The sequence below is a fragment of the Tupaia chinensis genome, unplaced genomic scaffold (assembly GCF_000334495.1).
Source record: "Tupaia chinensis unplaced genomic scaffold, TupChi_1.0 Scaffold000225_1, whole genome shotgun sequence".
Lineage (NCBI taxonomy): Eukaryota > Metazoa > Chordata > Mammalia > Scandentia > Tupaiidae > Tupaia > Tupaia belangeri.
This window is the reverse complement of record NW_006159700.1, coordinates 2291113-2315770: the sequence shown is the minus strand read 5'-3', so window position 1 is coordinate 2315770 and position 24658 is coordinate 2291113. Positions and strand designations below refer to the sequence as shown.

At 39.8% G+C, this 24658-nt stretch overlaps 1 long non-coding RNA gene across 1 annotated transcript; it reads right to left on the bottom strand.

Annotated features, from left to right (window-relative positions):
* Positions 1-22066: 22066 nt before the first annotated feature.
* LOC114007724 (uncharacterized) lies at positions 22067-23244 on the bottom strand. The gene is made up of 3 exons (XR_003549307.1): positions 23157-23244; positions 22605-22714; positions 22067-22136 (listed from the first exon to the last, which is right to left on the bottom strand). It is a non-coding gene; the product is annotated as an uncharacterized LOC114007724 (long non-coding RNA).
* Positions 23245-24658: the final 1414 nt, after the last annotated feature.

Genomic DNA, 24658 nt, shown 5'->3' with positions numbered 1-24658 from the left:
GTGGTTAAGGTGCTGGATTCCCACATGGCTGACCACGGTTTAGGTCCCAGACCCAGTGACTTGAAAATCATTCCAGGCGTGTGTATGTGTGTGCCCAAAATTCCGAGAGGAAAATGGGGGAGAAGGAATTGCAGCATGGTCACCGTCCTTAGGGGGTGATTTCTCAGTTTCTTTCTCTCTGTCGCGCTAGTGTTCCCACATACAAAAATCTTTAAAAAAAAAAAAAAAGAAAAGAAAAGCATTATCAAACTACAATTAGACTTTACATCCACAGAGGCCTGCCTCTATCCTAACTGAGCAACTAGACTTTAATAATTGGACTAAAAATGAAATTAATACTTGCGGTGTGGTAGTGTACCTTGTCTATCCAATGTATCTGTGGAATTTGTTCTCATTACTTTCCCCTTTGAGCATGATGGGTTGGGGGGGCTCTCTTTGTACGGCAGTAAACCGTGTGATTTGTGAACTCATCTTTTGGTCATTTCCTAATTATAATCATACAAAACAGGAGAAGAGATATATAGTATGAGGGAATCTGTATGACAATGAAAAACCTATTCCTAAATTTCGAATTCTTTTTTGGACCAAAATAAACTCATACTTCAACTCCATACTCTGCAAACTTAATAAAATACCCTTGAATGGGTGCACCTCTTCTTGCAATTCCATTCTCCTGGTGTTCCCGGTGCCCCATGGGCATAGAATTCCTATGGACATGTGGTATATGTGAGTTCAAAATGAGGCCCAAAGCAAGTACATGGTGAGTTTATTACATTTAGGACTGAGCAAGTAGAGGTGCTGACCACTCTTAAGAACCATGAACAACCAAAGAAATCTACTGTATCTTTTATTATCTGTGTTACTTTTCTCTATTAGCCAATCACATAGGCTGAAAATGATGTGCTGCAAGGAAAGAGAAAGATAGGGCCACCCTGTAGCTCCTTTTCTTCTCAGTCCTTCCTGGCCAGTACAAGGGAGAAGGGGTTGAAAGAACATGTGGGCATCAAGGGTGAAATAAGAACAGTAGATTTAGTTTCCTACAGTGTTTCCACTCTTCTGAGAAGAACAAAGCACAAACCCACACACGGTCTATGAAGACCAAACTGTGTGATCTTGGTGATTCCACATCTAAGATAAATTCTTATATTTCTATCCAAAATTCGAGGCATTGGACAATAAAAAGAAGAATGGTAAGATTCATGATAATAATTTAAATTTCTCTGTGCCTAGAATTACATTAAGTAGCCATATATATTTGACAAGGTGAGAGAATGTGAAAGAAACGAAAAATCTTTTTACCTTAGTACCTTTAATGGCAACTTTCTCCCTCCCTGTTTTTTTTGTTTTGTTTTTGTTGTTGTTGTTGTTGTTGTTTTGTTTTTTGAGAGGTTTTCGCTATAGGGCACGTGCGCTTGCCAGACAGAGAGACATAGAGACAGAAAGCGAGAAATCAACCCCCAGGGAGGATGGTCATGCCGCAATCCCTTCTCCTCCATTCTCCTCTCGGGATCGTGGGCACACATGCACACACGCCCAGAGTGAGTTCTAAGCCACCGGGTCTGGGACACAAACCGCGGTCAACTACGTGGGAATCCAGCGACATAGCCATTACGCTAATTGCTGGTTCCCTCATTTAGCAGTTTCTAACATTTGCTGTAAATTCAACACTCTCCACCAGGTGTCTCTAGCAGATTTGTGCAGGCAGCTATGAAGCACTAAAAGCAAATCATGGCAAAGTCCTTGACTGTCTTAGCTAACCTCTCCGGATGCATTACTTTCTAATTTTATCATCATGTTGTAAATAAATCATCTTCCTTAAGCATCTCATTCTTTTTATTGTGTTTTAAATGTTAGTTGCATGCATCTTAAACAACCTGAAAGTAAGAAAAAGAAAAAAGGAGGAAAATCTAACATCCAAATACAACTTCTGTTAACGTTTTAGTCAATTTCCCTAGAGTTGTTTTTCTCCTATGCATAAAAGAATAAAAATACAAGACACAGAGTGGAAGAAGATATGTGTAATAGATATCCAACAAATTATTTCTTTCCAGAAAGAAATAAAGAAAGCCTACAAATCGACAAGAGTAAGTCTAAAGTCCAATTTAAAAATGGGTACAGGGTCAGTAAGTGGCATGAAGGGTAAGGTGACTTGATCCCACATGGTTGATTTTGCAGTTTGAGTCCCAGACCCAGCAACTTGAAACAAAACAAAACAAAAAAAAACAAAAAACAAAACAAAACAAAACAAAAAAGCACTCCAGGCACGTGTGTGTGTGCCCAAAAATCCCAAGAGGAGAATGGAGGAAGAGGGATTGCAGTACTGCCATCTCCCCTGGGGGTTATTTCTCACTTTCCATCTCTTTCTGTCTCTCTCCAGTCAGTGTATGTGCTCTATAGCAAAGCTAAAACAAAACAACAAAAACCTTGTGCAAGGCCCTTTACAAAAGAGTATTCAAATGACCAATAAACATACAAAAATGTGTTTAATATCACATTCATTATCCTAGTCATCAGAAAAATGCACCAGGACTATACAGAGATGCCCTAAAACCTGTCCAAATGGCTAAAACAATCACTATCAAATATTGCTGAGCGTTGGGAACTGAAATTCTCTTACATTGTTGATGGAAGCACAAATTTGTACAACCACTTGGGAGAAAATGTTTAGCAGTGCTTAATAAGTCTGAAAATGCTTTCATTTTATGGCCCTTTTCTCAATATATGCCCAACAGATATGCATGTGAATATGCATCAGAAGACACGTATACTAGCCAACGCCTGAAAACTAAACAAGTGCTTAACTGCAGTAGAATGACCAATATACTACGGTGAAATCAACCCCCAGGGAGGATGGTCATGCCGCAATCCCTTCTCCTCCATTCTCCTCTCGGGATCGTGGGCACACATGCACACACGCCCAGCGTGAGTTCTAAGCCACCGGGTCTGGGACACAAACCGCGGTCAACTACGTGGGAATCCAGCGACATAGCCATTACGCTAATTGCTGGTTCCCTCATTTAGCAGTTTCTAACATTTGCTGTAAATTCAACACTCTCCACCAGGTGTCTCTAGCAGATTTGTGCAGGCAGCTATGAAGCACTAAAAGCAAATCATGGCAAAGTCCTTGACTGTCTTAGCTAACCTCTCCGGATGCATTACTTTCTAATTTTATCATCATGTTGTAAATAAATCATCTTCCTTAAGCATCTCATTCTTTTTATTGTGTTTTAAATGTTAGTTGCATGCATCTTAAACAACCTGAAAGTAAGAAAAAGAAAAAAGGAGGAAAATCTAACATCCAAATACAACTTCTGTTAACGTTTTAGTCAATTTCCCTAGAGTTGTTTTTCTCCTATGCATAAAAGAATAAAAATACAAGACACAGAGTGGAAGAAGATATGTGTAATAGATATCCAACAAATTATTTCTTTCCAGAAAGAAATAAAGAAAGCCTACAAATCGACAAGAGTAAGTCTAAAGTCCAATTTAAAAATGGGTACAGGGTCAGTAAGTGGCATGAAGGGTAAGGTGACTTGATCCCACATGGTTGATTTTGCAGTTTGAGTCCCAGACCCAGCAACTTGAAACAAAACAAAACAAAAAAAAACAAAAAACAAAACAAAACAAAACAAAAAAGCACTCCAGGCACGTGTGTGTGTGCCCAAAAATCCCAAGAGGAGAATGGAGGAAGAGGGATTGCAGTACTGCCATCTCCCCTGGGGGTTATTTCTCACTTTCCATCTCTTTCTGTCTCTCTCCAGTCAGTGTATGTGCTCTATAGCAAAGCTAAAACAAAACAACAAAAACCTTGTGCAAGGCCCTTTACAAAAGAGTATTCAAATGACCAATAAACATACAAAAATGTGTTTAATATCACATTCATTATCCTAGTCATCAGAAAAATGCACCAGGACTATACAGAGATGCCCTAAAACCTGTCCAAATGGCTAAAACAATCACTATCAAATATTGCTGAGCGTTGGGAACTGAAATTCTCTTACATTGTTGATGGAAGCACAAATTTGTACAACCACTTGGGAGAAAATGTTTAGCAGTGCTTAATAAGTCTGAAAATGCTTTCATTTTATGGCCCTTTTCTCAATATATGCCCAACAGATATGCATGTGAATATGCATCAGAAGACACGTATACTAGCCAACGCCTGAAAACTAAACAAGTGCTTAACTGCAGTAGAATGACCAATATACTACGGTGTACTAACATGGAATGACACAATATGGATTAACCTCACACACATAATGTTGAATGAAAGAAGCCATCCACAAACAGGTATGTACTATATGACACATGTATTTTTCACCTAAGGTCTCCCTCTATTTCTACAGCTTCAACTATGGTTGTGTACTTGATTCCCAAATTTACAAAGGGAATCAATAAAGGATAGTATGGATTGAAACAGGAGAAAGTTCGAATCTCTCTTTGAAACCCCAGACCACATTTCTACTTGCCTGCTGGCCGTTCCCACCTCTGTGTTTTGCTAGTCCATGAATTCAACAAGTCCCAAAGTAACCATCTTTCCTTTTCTTCCTCCCCATCGGGTTCCTCTAGCATTAATAATTTTCTAATTCCTATTTTTCTCTTCCATATCCTTTCATGAGAGAAAACCTGAAGTCCTATTTTCACTACAATCCCTTCTCCTTCGTTCTTCTCTCAGGATATTGGGCATGCACATGCATGTATGCACACACACACCCAGTGTGATTTTCAAGCCACTGGGTCCAGGACCAGAACCATAATTGGTCATGTGGGAGTCCAGTACCTTATCCACCACACCTCCTGCTGGCCCCAGGCACCTGCTGTAGTTTAAGGAAGTCTAGGCTAGGGCAATGGGCTAGGCTCTGTTGCTGTAGGTGACATGAGACTACAGGTGGGGCACCCTGTGCTGCAGGCTTTTCACTGGCACTCACGAGAGGTCCTTCCAATGCCAACATTGCACAGCTGATTACTAACCAGGCCCTCGTTTCCTTAAAAACTCTCCGGTAACTTTTTAATCGGCTTCTAGGCTTGCACTTGGCATTCAAGGTCTTCTTTCCGTATCCCTCACCTCACCCATCCTGCCCTTCCCCACTCCCACCCACCCCCACCAGAAACAAGGAAATAAGGGAAGACAAGTGACTCTGACAACAAATCCTTGGATTTTGAGCCTCTGAGCATTTAGGTGCTTTTCTGCCGGTTCTCTTGGCCTTTGATTCCGAGTGTATACAGTCTGGGAAAAGCCGTGAGGAGAAACCACAAGCAGTACACCAAGCTGACTGTTCCTCATTCCCCTTGTCTCTGAGATCTCAATCCCTCAGAAACTCTACCCTAAATCACTGAATTCCAATTTTTGTTTCCCCAGGTCAGTAAGACAACTGCAGGCTGGAGTTTGTACCCCTCCATCTCTAGCCCTCATGATGTCAATCTCTAAATACTTTGGGCTACTCTACTCTTTTTTTAGAGGTTTTTGCCTTGGGGCATGTGGACTCGCTGGAGAGAGAGACAGTAAGAGGGAAAAAAAAAAGAAATCATCCCCTGGGGAGATAGCCACACCACAATCCCTTTTCCTCCATTCTCCTTCCGGGATCTTGGGCATGCATGCATATGTGCCTGGTGTGAGTTTCAAGCCACCGGGTCCAGGACTGGAACTGTGGTTGGCCGTGTGGGAGTCCAGTAATGTAACTGCTATGCCATCTGCTGGCCCCACCTTGGTCTACTATTAAACAAAACATTAAAAATACCACTTATAATGGAAAAACTGGCAGTAACATCAATGACATCTATAGAAAAATCATCAAAATAAATGATAGTTTGTATGTAATAGTATATTATGCAACCAATAAAAAGGAAGAACTTTAAAAAAAGAAGAACTAGATCTAGAAGCCTTGATATGAAAAAATATTCATGGTATACTGTATTGCTAAGTGAAAAAAGCAACTTATAAAAGAGTGATTCAGTTTGTAAATTGTAAAAGTGTTTTTAAAAGTCTAAGTACATATACCAAACCATCCATGGTAATTATGCTAAGAGGTAGGATGAAGAAATATTCTGTTTTATGGTTGTTTCTAATAAGCAAGAATTACTTTTATAACTAGAGAAAAACAATGATATAATAGTTGATACATTTTAAGAAAAAAAGTTTTGGGTTGTGAGTTATATATACCTACTGGAATGTAAGCGGGGTGAGAGTAGAGACCTTGTCTGTTTTACACAGTCATGAACCTCGTAAAAATGTTTGCATCGACAGACTCATATACAACACTGGTCCCATAAGATTTCAATAGGCTATACCACATAGCTTAGGTGTGTAGCAGACTCTATGTGTAGGTACACTTTATGATGTTTGCATAACAAAAAACAAAATTCTGGAACCAGCAGTTGGTGTAACGGCTATGTCGCTGGACTCCCATGTAGTCGACCGTGGTTCGCATTCTAGACCCGGTGGCTTAAAACTCACACCGGGCGCGTGTGTGTGCGTGCCCAAGATCCCAAGAGGAGAATGGAGGAGAAGGGATTGCGGCATGACCGTCCCCCCTGGGGTGGGGTGATTTCTCACTTTCTGTCTCTCTGTCTCTCTCTGTCTGTCTGGCGAGTGCACGCACCCTATAGCAAAAACCTCTAAAAAAAACCCCAAAATTCTAACTAAGCATTTCTCAGGATGTATCCCTGTCAGCATGATTGTATATGGCTTGTTCCCGCACCTAGAAAAGTGTGAGTCACAAAGTAGATATTGGTAAATATTTACTAAATGAATGAAAGAAAGAATATACTATATACGCCAATATATTTCACGAGTATTAAGACAATGGACCTAGTTTTCTATTGATGAATCTAGTTATTTCCAAAGGAGTATTGCATGTGGTATTATGGAAGAATATTTTAAAAGGGATTGCTTGAATATAGATGTGTACTTTTCCTCAAATCACATACATGCTTTAAACATACCTGTTGGGGGACCAGCAGATGGTATAATGGTTATGTCACTGGACTCCCATAGAGTCGACCATGGTTTGAGTCCTGAACCCAGAGGCTTAAAACTCATGCTGGTGTGTGTGTTTGTGTGCATCCACAATCCCAAGAGGAGAATGGAGAAGAGATTATGGCATGGCCATCCCCCTGTGGGGTAATTTCTGGCTTTCTGTCTCTCTGTCTTTGTCTCTTCAGCAAGCGCACGGTCCCTATAGCAAAAATCTCTCAAAAACAAAAACAAAACCAAAAACTTTAAATATACCTATTGGTCTGCTGAACTTGCACGTTCCTTTATATCATGGCCTGTTCTTTCTGTGCTTTGTATCACTTCATTTTAATGAGGACTGTACCGGAACTTTGAGTGCCTAATAAATATTAACTGAATAATTGCTCAATTATTTATAAATCATTACTTATTTACTACCAATGACAAAAGTAATGAGCTGGTATTTAAGAACAGAAACTTTATTTTTATTTTATTTTAGAAATATTAAATTTAGCAGACAGCTTTCAATCAAACTAAGTGGAAATAGAAGGAATTATGATTCCTTTTGTATTCAGTACATGTCATATCTTAATATTTTATGTAGGATACATAGAAGAGTATTGCTAGAGTAAAATTTTCAACAAAAGCAACACAAAGACTAATGTTTACTGTTCAGTTGTAAGAATTCTCATATATATGAGGGAACTTCAAAAGTTTTTGTGAGAATTAAAGCACAAGTTTTATTTTGGTGCAAGACATTTTTTAAATCCATACATAGTTTTTTTCATAATATGCATATTCATGAACTTTTTAAAGATCCCCCCCTGTATTCTAGATACAAGTCACTTCTTGGATGTAAGTTTCAAAATAATTTTTCCCATTAAGTGCCTTGTTTTTTCATCTTTATTTTATACTTTCTTATTTACATTTAATTGTTGTACATCTTTGTGAAGCACAATATGGTTTTTCAAAATAGGCATTCAGTGTTGATAATCAAATCATGGATATTACCATAGTCATCATCTTTAACAAAGGATATTACATTATGTTGTGCACCTTCTATTCTTGTTTTACTTGTTTTTGTTTATGTGTGTGTGTGTGTGTATCAAAATAGTAACTATATATAATATATAGAGGGATACAACTGATGACAACTCTTTTATTTTGCAATCCTGTTGCATTACACTGTCCCATAACCTTGTTTACATGCATTCTTGGGTCTGCTAAACATTTATCCCTGAGTCTGTCCTCCCAGCTCTTTATTCCCCGCAGTTCTTGATATCTACAGTTGTTCTCTCTCTGTCTTCAAATATTTCATTCTGCCATAGAGTGCAGACATTTAGTATATGATAAGTGGGGCTATACCATGTTTGTCTTTCTTGGTATAGCTTATTTCACTTAGCATTGCATCTTCTAGATTCATCCACTTTGTATAGAACGACAGGATCTCATTTTTTTTTTTTGAGAGGTTTTTTTTTATAGGACACATGCGCTCGCCAGAGGGACAGAAAAAGACAGAGAGACGGAAAACAAGAAATCACCCCCCAGGGAGGATGGCCATGCTGCAATCCTTGCTCCTCCATTCTCCTCTTGGGATCTTGGGCATGCAGGCACATGCACCTAACAAGAGTTTAAGCCACTGGGTCCGGGACTCAAACCGCAGCCGACTACATGGGAGTCCAACAACATAGCCATTACACTAACTGCTGGTCCCAGGATCTCATTGTTCTTTAAGACTGAGTAGTGTAATATGATGTTTTGAAGCGTGAAAGTACCCTAATTTCGATGAAGTCCAATTTATTATTCTTCTAATTTGTGTTTTTAATATCCTATTTAAGAAAACTTAACAAAATTAAGATATTTAAGGTTTTCCTCTGTTTTCCATTAGAAGTGCTATAGTTCTAGTCATTATAGTTTGGCCTATAATTAATTTTGAGTTAATTTTTACATGTGGTATGAGATAAGGCCAAAGTTCACTTTTTAAATATGGGTATCCAATTGTTTCAGCACTTACGTTGTAAAGATTATCTTTTCTTTGTTGAATTGCCTTGGTAGCTTTGTTGAAGCCAATGAGGGGGCTTCAAAAGTTCATGGGCATTAATTTAAGAAAAGGATTTGCTTGTATAAATTTTTGTAATTTCTATAAGGTAACATATCCTACCCTCATATGGTCCTCAGAAATAAATTATAATGAACAGGAGAGAAAAATGAAAAGAATGCAACTCAGTGCTAAGGCAGAACATCTTACCACAAGTAATAAAGGAATACTATGCACTGAATATCAAGGGCAGAATTACACAGGGCCAACAAAATAACAGTCTGTGGTTTTTTTTGTTTGTTTTTTTTTTTTCTTTTTTTTTTCTTTTTTGAGAGGTTTTTCGCTATAGGGCGCGTGCGCTCGCCAGACAGACAGAGAGAGACATAGAGACAGAAAGCGAGAAATCACCCCGCAGGGGGGATGGTCACGCCGCAATCCCTTTTCCTCCATTCTCCTCTCGGGATCTTGGGTACGCACGCACACGCGCCTGGCATGAGTTTTAAGCCACTGGGTTTGGGACTCGAACCGTGGTCAACTACGTGGGAGTCCAGCGACATAGTCATTACGCTAACTGCTGGTTCCCAACAGTCTGTATTTTTCACTCACACTGGCAAAGTAGGTTTTGTAATTACTAGTTGAGTTCAATGCACAAAATAAAGGTTCTAAAATAAATACTATAAGGTACTATCTTAAGTTTTCCAGGTTGAACCTGTGCATAATTTTAAAATGGTTTTCTTAAATACTCTTTTTCATATCATTTATAATCTTGTCACAATACACTTAATGAAATTTGGTTAGATTTCAGATGAAATCATCTTTGAGAGACATTTTTTTCCTTTGTTCTTTTTTTTTTTTTGGTTTTATAACTTCATTTGAAAATTAGCATTTAGTTCTCATCCACATTGACTATTTGTAGATTTTTGAAAGTGGTAACAGGTACATAGGTCACCAGAGTGTAGAGCTTTTGGGTGACTCTTCATCCTCCTTACGTTTTCTAAACAACTGCACACAGATAATACGGGACGTCCCTTATTCCTTTGGCCCAGACAGCCTTGTTAAGACTGGTATCAATGTGCACATCTGGAGTCCCCATCTCCTTCATGGCAAATTTCTGGATTTCTTTGAGTGCCTGAGGGGCACGTTTCGTGAAGCCCACGCCATGAATGTGCTTGTAAATGTTGATGGTGTATTCCTCACTGACGGCAGAACGGCCCTTCTTCTCACCACCCTTCTTTGCGGGAGCCATTCTGCCCTGCCTAAGTTGGAAAGAAGGACCCAAAGGATTCCTTTTCCAGGGAAGGGGGGTAACTTTACTACAGTTAGTATGTGCGGTGTAGAACTTCATGCCAATGAGCTGTGCCAGCAGCATGGTGAACAAAAAGTTTGATTGCACGAACTCACTGCTGCTTAGATCACTGCAGCTTCTAGGACCAGTTTCTTTTACTGATTTAAAAGCAAAACAAAAATAAATAAATAAACTGTGCCTGAAAAAAAGTTCATGGGAAAATAGAATTAAAGTATGAATTATTTAGATACTAAAGTTTTTTGAAATCTATGTGCAAGCTTATATATATACATATACAGTTAGAAGGTGTGTGTACTCACCAGAGAGAAATAGAAAGATAGAGAGAGGAAGAAAGCACTTCCCAGTGGGATGTGGTTATGCCACAATTCCTTTTCCTCTGTTGGAATTTGGAGTATGCACACACGTGCACACCTGGCATGTTTTTCAAGCAGCAAAGGTTAAGATTCAAAACACATGGTCGGCACATAGTCAGCCATGATCCCTTAATCACCAGGCTCTAGTGGCAGCCTCACTATAGCCTGGTAATTAAGTGTGTTAGTGGGTGAGTCTACTTCTGGACTCCCTATTCTGTTCTATTGGTCACTGTTGAGTCTACTTCTGGACTCCCTATTCTGTTCAATTGCTCACTGACTGTCTTTTTATCTTATTTATTTATTTGAGAGATTTTTGCTACAGGGTGTGTGTGCTGGCTGGAGATTCAAAGAAAGAAAGGAAGAAATCGCCCCCAGGGGGGATGGCTATGCTGGTTATCCCTTCTCCTCCAGTTTCCTCCTGGGGGTTTTGGACACATGAGAACCCACCTGGAGTGAGTTTAAGTCACCAGGTTCAGGACTTGAACTGCGGTCAACTATGTGGGAGTCCAATGACATAACCAGTACTCCATCTGCTGGTCCTGGTTTCTGTGATTGTCTTAACAGAGTACTTCAGTGGCTTGATTATCATACCTGTCGAAATCAGGTAGTGTAATCCTCCAACTTTGATCTTTTTCAAAGTTGGTTTGGATATTATAGATCCTATGAATTACTGTGTAAATGTTACAGTCAGTTGGTCAATTCTTACAACAACGTGTTTTTATTTTAATTAGGATTGTGTTTAATCTGTAGATTAGGGAATTTTTTTAAAGGTTTTTGCCATAGAGCACATTCACTTGTTGGAAAGAGACAGAGACATTGAAAGGGAAAGTCGGAAAGCGAGAAATGGCCACACTGAAATCTCTTCTCCTCCATTCTCCTCCTGGAATTCTGGTCACACATACACATTCACCCAGTGTGATTTTCAAGCTGCCAGGTCTGGGACTTGAACTATGATCAACCATGCGGGAGTCCAGCACCTTAACTACCAGGCTATCTGCTGGCCCTAGGAAAACTAATGTTTGAACAATGTTTAGAGTTCTTGAACCAGTAATATGATAAATCACTACTATTTATTTAGGTTTTCATTAATTTCTTTCATCTATCTTTTATAGTTTCTAGTGTTCAGGTCAAATTTTGATACCTTGAAATTGTACTGTGTTCTACACTTAAATTTAAATTTCTTATTTTTCTTTCCCTGATAGAAAATACAATTGATTTTTAAGCCAATTTTGTATTCTGCAACTTGAGACTCTTACTTACTAGTTCTATTTGTTCTAGCAGCTTTTTTAGTAGATCATTTAGAATTTTCCACATAAACATGCCATCTGTGAAATGAGGACAATTTAATTCTTCCTTTTTATATGGATGTTTTAAATTTATTTTTCTTGTCTTATTATACTAAATAGTCTTTAATATGATGCTGAATAGAAGTTGAGTGTTGTCAAATGTTGAGGTGATCTATGTTTTTTCTTTTCTCTTTTCTGTTAATATGATAGAATACACTGACTGACTAATTTTTTTTTTCCTAAGACAGGATCTCATCATGTAACAATCATTCTGCCTCAGCTTCCCAGCTGGGGCTACAGGAATGCACCATCTCACCTAGCTCTTCTATAGACAGGTAATCATTATGTTGTCAAGGCCAGACTCAGGTTTGCTGTCCTCCAGCCTCAGTCTACTCAAGTTGCTGGGTTTATAGGTGCATGCTACTATACGTGGCCTTTATACGAACAAGAATCCAATGTAGGACTCCTATGTAGTCCCATCCTGCAGAGCCACAGCATCTTGGCAGCACATGACACTGTAGCTGGACCTGCAACCACTGATTTTCCAAGTGTTCAGTCCACCTTGCATTCATGAGATAAACCCATAAACTCATGATGTAGTGTGCTTTTCAGCATATGGCTGGATTCAATTTGCTATGATTTGGTTAAAATATTTTGTGTCTATGTTAGGAATATGGGCTTAATTGTTTCCTTTCTTCTATTTGTATGCCTTGGGGATCAGGGTTATGAATGCAGGCTTCATAAATTATATTGGGAAGAGTTTCTGCCTCTTTAGTTTTCTGAAAGTGTTTACACAGCAGTCGCATTATTTCTTAGTTAAACATTTGGTAGAACACACTGAACCTGAAGTTTTCTTTGAGGAAAATTTTTACACTACAAATTCAGTTTCTTTAATAGATATGTTTCTGTTTCTACTATGCTACCTCTTTCTTATTACGATAGCTTTGATAGCTGATGTATTTGAAGCAATTTGTGCATTTCATCTAAACTGACAAACTTACTGACATAAAATTGTTCATAATATTTCTTACTATCCTTTCAATAGGATCTATAATAATATTCTCTTTCCTATTTTTGGTATGGTAATTTTTGTCTTCTCTCTTTATCTCCTATTTGATCTGGGTAGATGCTTGTCAATTTTTTATTAAAAAGTTAAACATATACTTATCATGTACTCCAGCAATCCCACTTTTAGTTGTTCACTCGAGTAAACTGAAAACATAGGTTCACACAAAACCTGCATGTAAATATTTATGGATGCTTTATTAATAATAACCAGTAACTAGAAACAACCCAGATGTCCTTCAACCAGTGGAATGGGGGTAAAAAAGTGCTGTCTATACAACAGAACACAACCCAGCAATAACAAAAAATAAAATGAAAAATAAACCAGATTTATACAAAAATACTTTACAAAACAATATCAATGACTTTTATGCAGATACTGCTAAGTGAAAGAAGTCATACCCAAGAAGCTACATTTTGCATGGTTCCATTTATATGATATTCTGGAAATGACAAAATCAGAGAGATAAAATACCAATAAGTGGTCACCAGAGGTTAGAGGAAATGGATTAGCCAGAGAGGGGCACAGCACAAGAGAATTTTTGAGTTGATGGACCCATTGTTTATGTCACTGTGCTGGTAGACATATGACTCTGCACTTTTAAAACCCGCAGATCAATATGCCAATACCAATGAAAAAATTTTAATGTGAGAGGGCATATGTGCATGCATGCACATGTGTGTGATAGAGATAGAACCCCACAATGAGCCATGGTCATGCCACAATCCACTTTCCTTCATTTCTTCATCCTGTTAGGATCCTAGACACGTACACCTGTGCCCTTGTGTTTCTGAAGCTCCTGGGGCTGGGATGTGAATTGCAGTCAGCCACTTTAGATCTGGTTCCTTCTGCATAGCACTTACCGGGCTAACCTAGCACCAGTGAATTTTATTGTATGCAAATAAAAAATAGGAAGTGGAAGGGGTACTCATGACAAAACATCGAATTTTGGCAAATTAATTTAATGGCACTACACATGAGTGACAACATGCAGGTCGATATGAAGCTGATTTGAGTACCTGTGGGAAACAGTATTTTCCAAGATTCGAGATTTGAAAGGCTGAAAAAAGATCCCCAACCACTGTGTCCTAGTTGTTCTTTCTTATAGAAGTATTGGTGAGTAATTTTGAAACTACTTGATATGTATACTATGATTTGAACAAATAAGTAATTATATCATAGATGATGCAAGACTGACTTTTCACTGTTAGAAACAATGATAAATAAGCAAAGGAAGCATGCTAGGATAAATGCTTTGATTCTGGATAGGAGTTAGAGGTAACGTGAACCTATGTTTTGTTTTGTTTTCTTTATGAGCGAGAGAGGTGAGGAATAGAAGGAAAGGCAGAGAGACAGACAGGTATTTTTGACAAGGCCTCTCCATGTTGTGCCGCAGCCTCCCAGTTAGCTAGGACTAGCAGTGTGCATAACTATGCTCTCTCTGTGTGCTCAGATTGGTCTGGAACTGAACCTGGGCCTACCATGTGTATGTCATTCTCCCACGTGGTGAGACTATCTTTGTGCTGGGCCTTTGTTTTTAATTATAGTTATGAGTTGCTTAAAGATGGGAATATTTTCAGGTTGACCCAGGAACTAAACCTGTGCCTCTTATGTGGCTTCCAGTCCCCAAAGCATGACTAGGCTGTGTCTTAGAGATGCATCATTAGGCAATTTTTGCTACAGTGTGAACATCTCAAAGTGTATTTACATAAGCCTTGATGGTATAGCCTACTATACACCTGGGTGGTATGGCCTATTGCTTCTTGCTCCTAGGCTACAAGCCTGTACAGCATGTTACTGTACAGAATAAGCTAGGTAATTATAACAAAATAATAAGTATTTGTATATCTAAACATAGCTAAACACAGAAAAGATACAGTATAAAAGATCTCCCCCCCCAAAAAAAAAAAGTGGTATACCTAAATAGAGCGCTCAATATGAGTGAAATTTTCTGGACTAGAAGTCACTCTGGGTGAGTCAGTGAGTGAATGGTGAGTAAAAGGAAGGCCTAGGATGTTATTGTACACTACTATAGACTGTAAACTCTATATACTTAGGCTTCATTAAATTTATGAAATCTTTTCTTTTTTTTCAATAATAAATTAGTTTACTGTAATATTTTTATTTTACAATTTTAATTTTTTTAAACTTTTGACTCTTTTGCAGTTGTACTTAGCTTAAAATTCAAACACAACGTATAAGTGCAAAATTTTTTTTCTTTCCTTATATCCTTATTCTACAAACATCTTTTATTTTTAACTAGAATTTTCCTTTTTTACCTTTTAAACTATTTTTTGACAACTAAAATACAGCCCAGCCACAGTTGGTAGATTGGAACCCACATGAGAGGCACAGGTTTGGTTCTGGGGCCAACCTGAACATGCTGGGCATGATTGCACATGCCTGTCATCCTAACTAGCTGGGAGGCTGGGTGGGACAGGAGAAGTGTAAGAATAGACATTGTAAAAAAAAACAAAAAACAAAAAACAAAAAACCTAATTTCTATCTTTCTCCCTCTTTTTCTTTCTCATAAAGGAGGAAAAAACAAACAAACAAAAAACAAAGACTCAAATACACACATTAGCCTGGGCCTACATAGCATCAGGATCATCAATATCACTGTCTTCCACCTCCACAACTTGTCTCACTGGAAGGGTCATGATGAACAAAATAACAGATTAAATCAAGCATAAGAAAAAATGATGCAGTAGAGAGATGAGGTTAACTAGAGATTTCTTTTTTTTTCTTTCTCTCTCTCTCTCTCTCTCTCTTGTTTTCTCTCTCTTTCTCTTTCTTTCTTTCTTTCTTTTAGAGAGAGATTTTTGTTATAGAGCATGTGCATTTACCAGAGAGACAGAAAGACAGAAAATGAGAAAGTACCCCCCCCCACCCCGGGAGGATAGCCATGCCACAATCCCTTTTCTTCCATTCTCCTCTCAGGATCTTGGGCACACACACACACACACACACACACACACACACACACACGTGCCTGGTGTGAGGTTTAAGCAACCGGGTCCAGTACTTGAACCATGGTTGACTACGTGGGAGTCTAGCGATGTAACCATTAAACCATCTGCTGGTTCCAACTTGAAACTTCTGAGGCTGTTGCCTATGTCACGTGGCATACTATTTCACAGTGAACTTTATTTAAAATCTAAGTAGAAGGAATAGATTCTAAAGTAATGATAAAAAATGTAGAATAGTAAATACAAATATCAGTAGCATACTCATTTATTATCAAGTTTTATGTGCTATACATAATTGTGTGTGCTATATTTTATACAACTGGCAGTGCAGTAGGTTGGTTACACCAGCATCACCACAAATGAATGAGTGATGCATTGTGTTATGATGTCACTAGGCAATAGGAATTATTTTAGCTCTGTTGTCATCTTAGGGAACTTCTGTCATATACACCCTCTGCTACTGGAATTTAAACAAATAACACATACAACTTCTGGTCAAATTGTTAAAAGGAAGGAATATGCCTTCTCCCTCTGCTTTCCCTTTCCCACTAGTTCAAATGTGCACATGACTGTAAGAGTTGGAGCAGCCAAACTGGATGCTGAGATGGAAGCTTTATGCTGAAGATGAAAGAACAAGATCGAAAGACTATAAATACCCTGGTCCCCAAGACCACTGAGCCTCTCATTTACCTACATTTTTACATGAGAGAGAAAGATACTTTTATCTTGTTTAAACCAGTAAATGGGGCCAGTATTTCTTTTATCTCTAGCAAGCCTCATAGAAAACTATCTTTTAAAATGATAGTCCTTGTAATATAAGCACTATATTGGTCTTATAAACCAGAAATGGAGAACAATCTCCTTGGGAGATTCAAGGAAGCAGTATCTAAGTATCTAACCACCATCAACACCCAAAGCTTAATTCTAATTAAACTATTTCTTGTAAAAACATACAATCTGCACCAACTGCTATCCCAGTAACTCCAACACAAATTAATTGTACAATATTCAACTAATTTATCTATATCAATTATTTATGTACTTCATGCATTATATGCTCTTCCACATAATATATGGTACAGACATAAATATATAACAGTATATAATACATATATGTATAATTGTGCATTAATTTATTTACACCATGCTTGTAAGCATGTACATATAATATAGATATACATAGTACATTCAATCCTAATTCAACATAACTGTTCTACAACATGGATATCAAGCCCGTACTATTATTCCTTAATATTACATAGTACATATTATTATTGATTATACATAGCACATATGTTCTCAAAAGTTCTCAACTACATGCATGTCATCTAATAGTTTCCCTTGATTTGACTACCTCTGTGAAATCAGCCACCTACCCAATCCATGTCCCTCTTCTTGCTCTGGGCCCATGAAACTTGGGGATTTGTAGCCTGAAACTATAAATAGCATCTGGTTCTTACCTCAGGGCCATTAAACTAAGATGGCCCACATGTTCCCTTAAATAAGACATCTTAATGGACTTATGACTAATCAGCCCATGACTCACATAACTGTAGTGTCATGCATTTGGAATGGTGGTTAAGGTGCTGGATCCCACATGAACTCCACAATTTGAATCCCTGATCCAGCAGCTCAAAAAACATACCAGTGCATGTATGTGCATGCCCAAAATCCTGAGAGCAGAATGGAGGAGAAAGGATTATGGTGTGGCCATTCCCCCTAGGGGTAATTTCTCACTTTCCCTCTCTCTCTCTGTCTCAATCTATCTCTGTCTCTCTCTGGCTAGAGCATGTACCCTAGGGCAAAAATCTAAAAAACAAAACAAAAACAAACCAACCCATATATGGGCTGCTACAGTGGACTGTGCTCTATGCTACTCAACACAAAGGTTGAACAACACTAAGTTGTCTCCTGTCTTTGAGGAGCTCACACTCTAGCATGTAAATCAAACGAATAATGACAACAGAATTTAATAAGTGCCGTAACAGAGAAGGCACATGGTAAATGGTAAATGAAGGCAATTAAGGCCATAAAGACTAGTCTGCAGAGACATAATGCTTTGTGGGGAATCCAAAGGCAGGATAAACTGCAAAGCATCCTCTCCCGCCTGAAAAAAAATTCTTCTCTGAGCTTCAGTGACAACACCCTGCAACACCAAGTTTTTCTTTGTTCTCTACTGATCTTGTTCAGTTTCTCCTGAACAAAGTGGTAAATGTTGGCTTTCTCAGGTGTCTCTCAATGCATTCTCTCCCTAAGTGATCCCTTCATTGCCATGATAGTAAGTAGCACCTCATTATTGATGAATGCCCAGCCCAGCACTGTCTCTGAGCTCTGGACTTTTCTACCTGAATGCCCATGTCACAGGCATTTCAAAAATGTCAAATGTGAACTCTTCCTGTCATTCTCCTCCCACAGTCTCCTCCCTCTTAGTAAAGGTTATCATAGTCTACCTGGTTGCTCAAGCTAGAAACCTGTGAGTCATTCTTAACAACTCCTTTCCTTTATCACCCACATTCAACATATCACCAAGTGTGCTCTTGCTCTTGCTCTCCATACCCTCTCAGAACTCCATCCACTTCTCTCCATCCAGTTGCTACCATTGCAGCCCAAGCCCGTGTTAAGCATTCCCCTCATGATGGTGCCTAACTGAGCTTCTTTTCCATTTCACTCTCTTCTGGCTATTTTCCACACAGTTGTCATAGTGATCTTTAAAAGCACAAACCAGATCCAAACATCCTTCAGTGGATTGTGTTGACTTTAGGTTAAAATATACCAAATGTTTAATATGATGCTGTTTTGGGCCTGACATAGTTTCTGCCTCGTCTCCAACCCCTTCTCATGACATTTCCTCTTCTGTTCCAGTCACAAGAGTCTAGCTTTCCTTGCCTCAAGGCTGTTCCTTCTACAGGGAAAGGCCTTTGCTTGGCCATCTCCTACTTATGTGTTGGTTACCAGTTTACTGGTTATCAGTTTACTTCCTCATAGAAGCCTTTCTAAGCCTCCAATCTAAATTATATTCCTTCATTTTTTCCCCTTGCATAGTACCTTGTTTTTCTTTTTCTTGTAGACTGCTAGTTGATATTCCAAATCCATTCTGCCTTTCTTTTGGAGTAATAGAATTTAACTGGGTGTATGGCCACTAAGCTAAAGACTAAGTTCCTCTCTGCACCCAGATGTAGACATGTGACTAAGTTGTAGCAATGGGATATGAATGGACATGATGTGTGCAAATGCTAGACTTCCCTTGAGTGACTGTGTGCATACGCTCTGGGTCCCCTGTGCTGAAAGTGGTGAGACCCCCAGCAGTCATCCTGGAGCAGAGATAGAATATCTCTGTTATGTGGTTGTTGAGGCTATACTAACGATCGACATGTTAACTATCTTTGAAAAAAAAATTCTAACCCTTTTTAACTATTAGACTTTGGAATCTCTTTGTTACGGTTAAGGGGACTTTGGATGGGTTTTAGGAGCAAGGGGTGCTGGTAGCACATATGGGTGGTACAATATAAAGGTTGTCCCATGGTGTTGTACAACCCTGTTGCACTTCAAAGAAATGACACAGTCAGATTTTTTTATTTTTAAATTTTTTGAGAGAGAGCTTTTCTGCTATAGGGCGCATGTGCTCACCACAGAGATAGAGAGTGAGACATTGTCCTCCTTGGGGGAAAGCCATGCCACAATCCCTTCTCTTCCATTCTCCTCTCAGGATTTGGGCACACATGCACATGCAACCCAGCCTGAGTTTCAAGCCACTGGGTCCAGGACTCAAATTGTGGCCAACCATGGGGAGTCCAGTGTCTTAACTACTGCACTACCTGCTGGCCCCTTGGTCAGATGTTTTTAGAGATTACTTTAGGACTGGCTCTGTGGCACAGTGGTAATGTGCTGTCCAAGAGAAGTTAGATCTCACATGGTAACTGCAGTTCAAATCCCTGGTCAACCTGAAACATGCCAGGCATGCAAGCAAGTGCTCAAAATCTGGTGGACTGGAGGATTGGAGGAAGAAGATGATGGCATGGCCAAACCATGCAGAGGGTGCTCCTCTCTCTCCCCATGCATCCTATCATGAATAAAGGGAAAACAAATTTAAATGATGGTGCTGGTTTAAAAATGGAAAATTGGATGACAGGATACATTGGGACAGAGAAGATGAAAATAAAATGGTCATAAGGCAGAGGAAATATAACCTCAGAGACTAGGTTAACACAAAGATGGAGATTTTGAAAAGAATGAATTTCAGAGATATTGAAAATGTGTACTCAAGAGAGTTTACTCTCTGACTGGGTTTGTTGGCAGAGTCATATCCCCTAGAGATTCCCCTATCCTAACCCTAGGAACCTCTGAATATGCAATCTGCCATGGCAAGAGGGGCTTTGCAGACATGACTGAGTTAAAGGAAGTGGTTACTCTAGATTTTCAAGGACAGTCCAATGTAATCACAAGGGGCCTTATAAGAGGGAGGTGGGAGGTTCAGAGTCAGTAGAGGCGATCTGGGAATAAAGCCAGGTTAGTGTGGTGCACTTTGAAGATGGAGCCAAGGAATGTGAGCATCCTCTAGAAGAGAGAAAAAAAATGAAAAAAAAAAAAAAAGGATTATAGAAAGAATGCAGTCCTGCCATCCCCTTGATTTTAGACCACTAGTACCAGTTTTGGACTTCTGACATCCAGAATCTTAAGATAAGAAATGATTGTTGTTTTAACCCACTAAGGTTGCAGCAACGTTATAACAGCAATAGCAAACTGATATATTTGGTAAGGGGGTAAGGGTAAACAAAGGGAGCATTGGGTAAAAGGGTCTGTACCACTGGATGGATGGTGGTTTGGGAACCCCGAAGTATGAGTGTTTGGGGAGAGAGTAGAAGGCAAAGAAACATTGGTGTGGTACTTTGTGAGGCTGCAGTGCCTGTGACACAGTTTGTGGTACAGATAACTAGCTATCTCTACGGACCTGGCACTCAGCAGAGAAGCTGCCCCGAAAGGAGGGGTTTGGGACACCCTCAGATCTTCTGTGATTGAAGTCAAGGCAGTGAGTGAGAGCATTCAGAGAAGAATCTGCAAGAAGACAGGAAGGCCTCGAACAAACCCAAGAAGAGCCCAAATCTAGGTGGAGCATGCACAGGGAAGTGGCAGGAAAGAAGAGGAAAACCCAAGGCTTGTGAGGCACTGAAGTCAGAGGAGGGGCGGCAAGTGTCCAATGTTGCTGGTAGGTAGACGAAGAAGCGGGTGACACCACTTACATAGAAATCAATTTCCCTGCCCTCACATGTATGCATCAGTTTCCGCACTTGTAAGATGGGACAGTCACAGTACCTAACTGTATGGGCTTGTTATGAGGAGTCTAAGAATAATTGTATTGAGAGTGCTTGGATTGTGTTTGGCACATGGGAAGTTCTATGTAAGTATTAGCCAGTTTTGTTATTATTACCCTCTGTAATGTCTTTGTTTTCTTATATAAGAATAACTCAGGGCCAGCAGATGGTATGGAGTTAAGGCAGCTGGATCCCACATGGTCAATTGCATGATTTGAGTCCCAGATCCCGCAGCTTGAAAATATGCCAGGTGTGTGTACCTATGCACCCAAAATCTTTTCTTTCTTTCTTTTTTTTTTTTTTGAGAGGTTTTTGCTATAGGGCGTGTGCACTTGCCAGACAGACAGAGACAGAGAGACAGAAAGTGAGAAATCACCCCCCTGGGGGATGGCCACGCCACAGTCCTTTCTCCTCCATTCTCCTCTTGGGATCTTGGGCACACACATACATGTGCCTGGCGTAAGTTTAAGCCACTGGGCCTGGGACTCGAACTGCGGTCCACTACGTGGGAGTCCAGCGACATAGCCATTATGCTAACTGCTGGTCATCACCCAAAATCCTGAGAGGAGAATGGCAGAGAAGAGGTTTTGGTGTGGCCATATCCCTGGGGGGTGGTTTCTCAATTTCCTTCTCTCTGTCTCTCTCCAGTGAACATATATGCCCTCTAGCAAATGAAAAGAAAAAAAAAAATTCTGCCAAAGAAAATAAGAGAAACAAACATTGTAAGGAAAATAAATAAGATTAAAGTATTGGGTCATCAGAAAAGTCATGACAATTCATTTATTTCTGCTCGGGTCTTTATTTCCTTTCTCTTGGAGTTCTTTGGATTTTTCTGCTGTTGCTTGAAGCTGATTGACCTAAGGTTGTACAAACACAAGAGATGGGAGTTAGTGCCAGATGTGGAGTGTGTGGACAAGCGGGACCTAAGGAAGGACATTTGGAGGAGGGATACGGAGGCAGAGCATGCCGGGATGGGGAGGTGTGGTGTTATTGGTTGAAGATATTTTGAGCAACTGGACTGGGGAGAAATGTTCACATATTGAAATGTTCACTTTGTAAGCTAAATAATATGATTGAATGTATATAAAAAATTAAAATAAAAAAGAAAAGTCGTGACGCATTTTTGCATAGAAAAATCCATCATGACTTTTCCAACGAGCCATTATTAGTGTGTGAGATAAAGTAAGTCGTGCGAATATGAGCGGAACATGGAGAGGGAGGGTGGAAGGACCGAGCAGGCATCACGTGTTCTTGATACCCTAAATATTCATGAAGCACTCAATATTCAGTAAGTCTTACAACGACCACCCACTCGTGACACCCACACAAGCTGCACGCCTTCTCTTATAGAGCAAGTGTCTGCTGGCTCTGGCACCAGGCATCTTCTGTCTGCCAAATCCCTTCCCTTGTTCGGTCTCAGCTCTGATCCTTTGACCTATATCATTAGCAGGAAAAAAAAAAAAAGCGATGCAGAGCAAGAGAAGGTGGGGATGAGAGTATCTATGCACTTGCATACAATATACCCCATACGTATACCCTATCCTAAATGTTTGCTTGCCCTCTGAGTTTCCTTGGCTTCTCCCTGTGAGTTTTAAATTGCTTCAGTAAGCCATGGGATTTCAGCATCTCAGTTTCTCTGTGAGCCTTTCTGTGCAATGACCTCTGGGATAATCTGGCTGGCTATGCCTGTGGAGGCTAATTTCCCATATCACACCCATGGGTTAGCTTGTACAGGGTAGAAAATGGGAAAGGCGTGGCAGGTCACTTTTTAAAATACATATGTGTAACTTCTCCTTTGTTATATTGATTTCTATTAAAAAATTAAAACCAATTTAAATGTTATGTTTAGGATGTGCATGAGTTAGAACCTGCCCTACCAAGGTTAATAAAAGAAGAAAAGCTTGCCCAGCCAAGGTAGAAGAACTACAGTTTCTCCTGTGTTGATCCTTGAGGCTGCCGGGTCCTGTACCAAGCAGAAAAAAAAAAAAAAAAAAAGAAAAAAGAAAACAGCTTTAATCTCTAGGATGATTCAGCTTCACTGCTCAACATAGAGCTGCTTTGGAAGGTCAAGAACTCCCCTCTTGTCCCTCAAGTTCCTTCTGCTCTCATTCCCCCTCTTTCATAGGCAGGAAAGAGCCAGAACCACATTAGACTTGGAGTGTGTTCATTTTCTGTTTTTTTTTTTTTTTTTTTTTTTTTTTTTTTTTTTTTTTTTTTTACTGCTGCCTCTGTAAGAGGAATGATAATCCTGACAGTTATCATATGAGCTCTTCAATATCAAATAGTAGTAGGGAGCAGCTGTCTCCAGGACATACCAGACCTTGATCTACTATTCTGAGTCTAACCACCAACCTCATCTCTTTATTTGAAATACCAGCACGCCCCCCCCCCTTTTTTTTGCTTTTATGTGTCAATATTGCAAGTGGATTTATCATGAAGCTAATGTAGCTTAAGTTTCAGAGACCCTTCATAGATTCAGGAAGGTGCCCTAGCAACTTTGCAATTGTTTCATTCTTCCTAAAGCAGGACTCCACATTCTGAAGCTTCAGGGACTATAAAATTCTCAATAATCAGATTTCATGGTTAAGAGCTTAAACCCTGGAGATAGCAAGAAAAGCCGCCTGTTTTCCCTTTCACTGTTAGTAACTTTGGACCGGTTACCTTAGCTTTCCGCCTTGTTATCCTCAGTGGTAAAATGAGAACACATTACCTACACCCTTAAGGTTATGATAAGGCCTGAAGAGAGCGGAATGCTTACACAGTGCTTCGTATACAATGAAATGTTCATAAATGTTAACCACCACTATTACTGTAGCTGTTGCCAGAACAAAACCAACAACCTCCTTGAGAATAGGGTCTAGTGTCTGTCTTCCAGAGCTGAACACAGGCACACACAAATACTGGCCCAAGGAATACTTTACAGTCAGTTCCACTCTCCCCACCCTCTGCGTGCTGAACCAGAAATACAACTTCGTTACACTCTTGGTGCGACATACATGGATATTTCCACAGCAAGGCCGCACTTTGGGAAAGGTGCTCTAATCTAGGTGGCGTCCAGGTTCCCCTTGAGTCCTGGTCATCTGTCCGGAATTAACTGAGGGTGTCTACCTGGGCTGTAACCAGAGTCACTGAGATATGCATTAGCAGCGTTAGCACTGTGGCTGGCATTTAATACACGCTCATTAAAGGATGGCTAGTAATACAGTCCCCAGACCAGGAATCCTCTATCCCTCCCGCCCCCCATTGCCCCGTCTGCTTCACCCTTCTCATGCCCTGCCCCGGGGCCTGGCCTGTATTATTTGCCTGGCGGTGGTGTGTGTGTGGGGGGGATTGGTTCTCAACTGGGAGCCGGTGTGTGTGTGTGTGTGTGGGTGGGTGG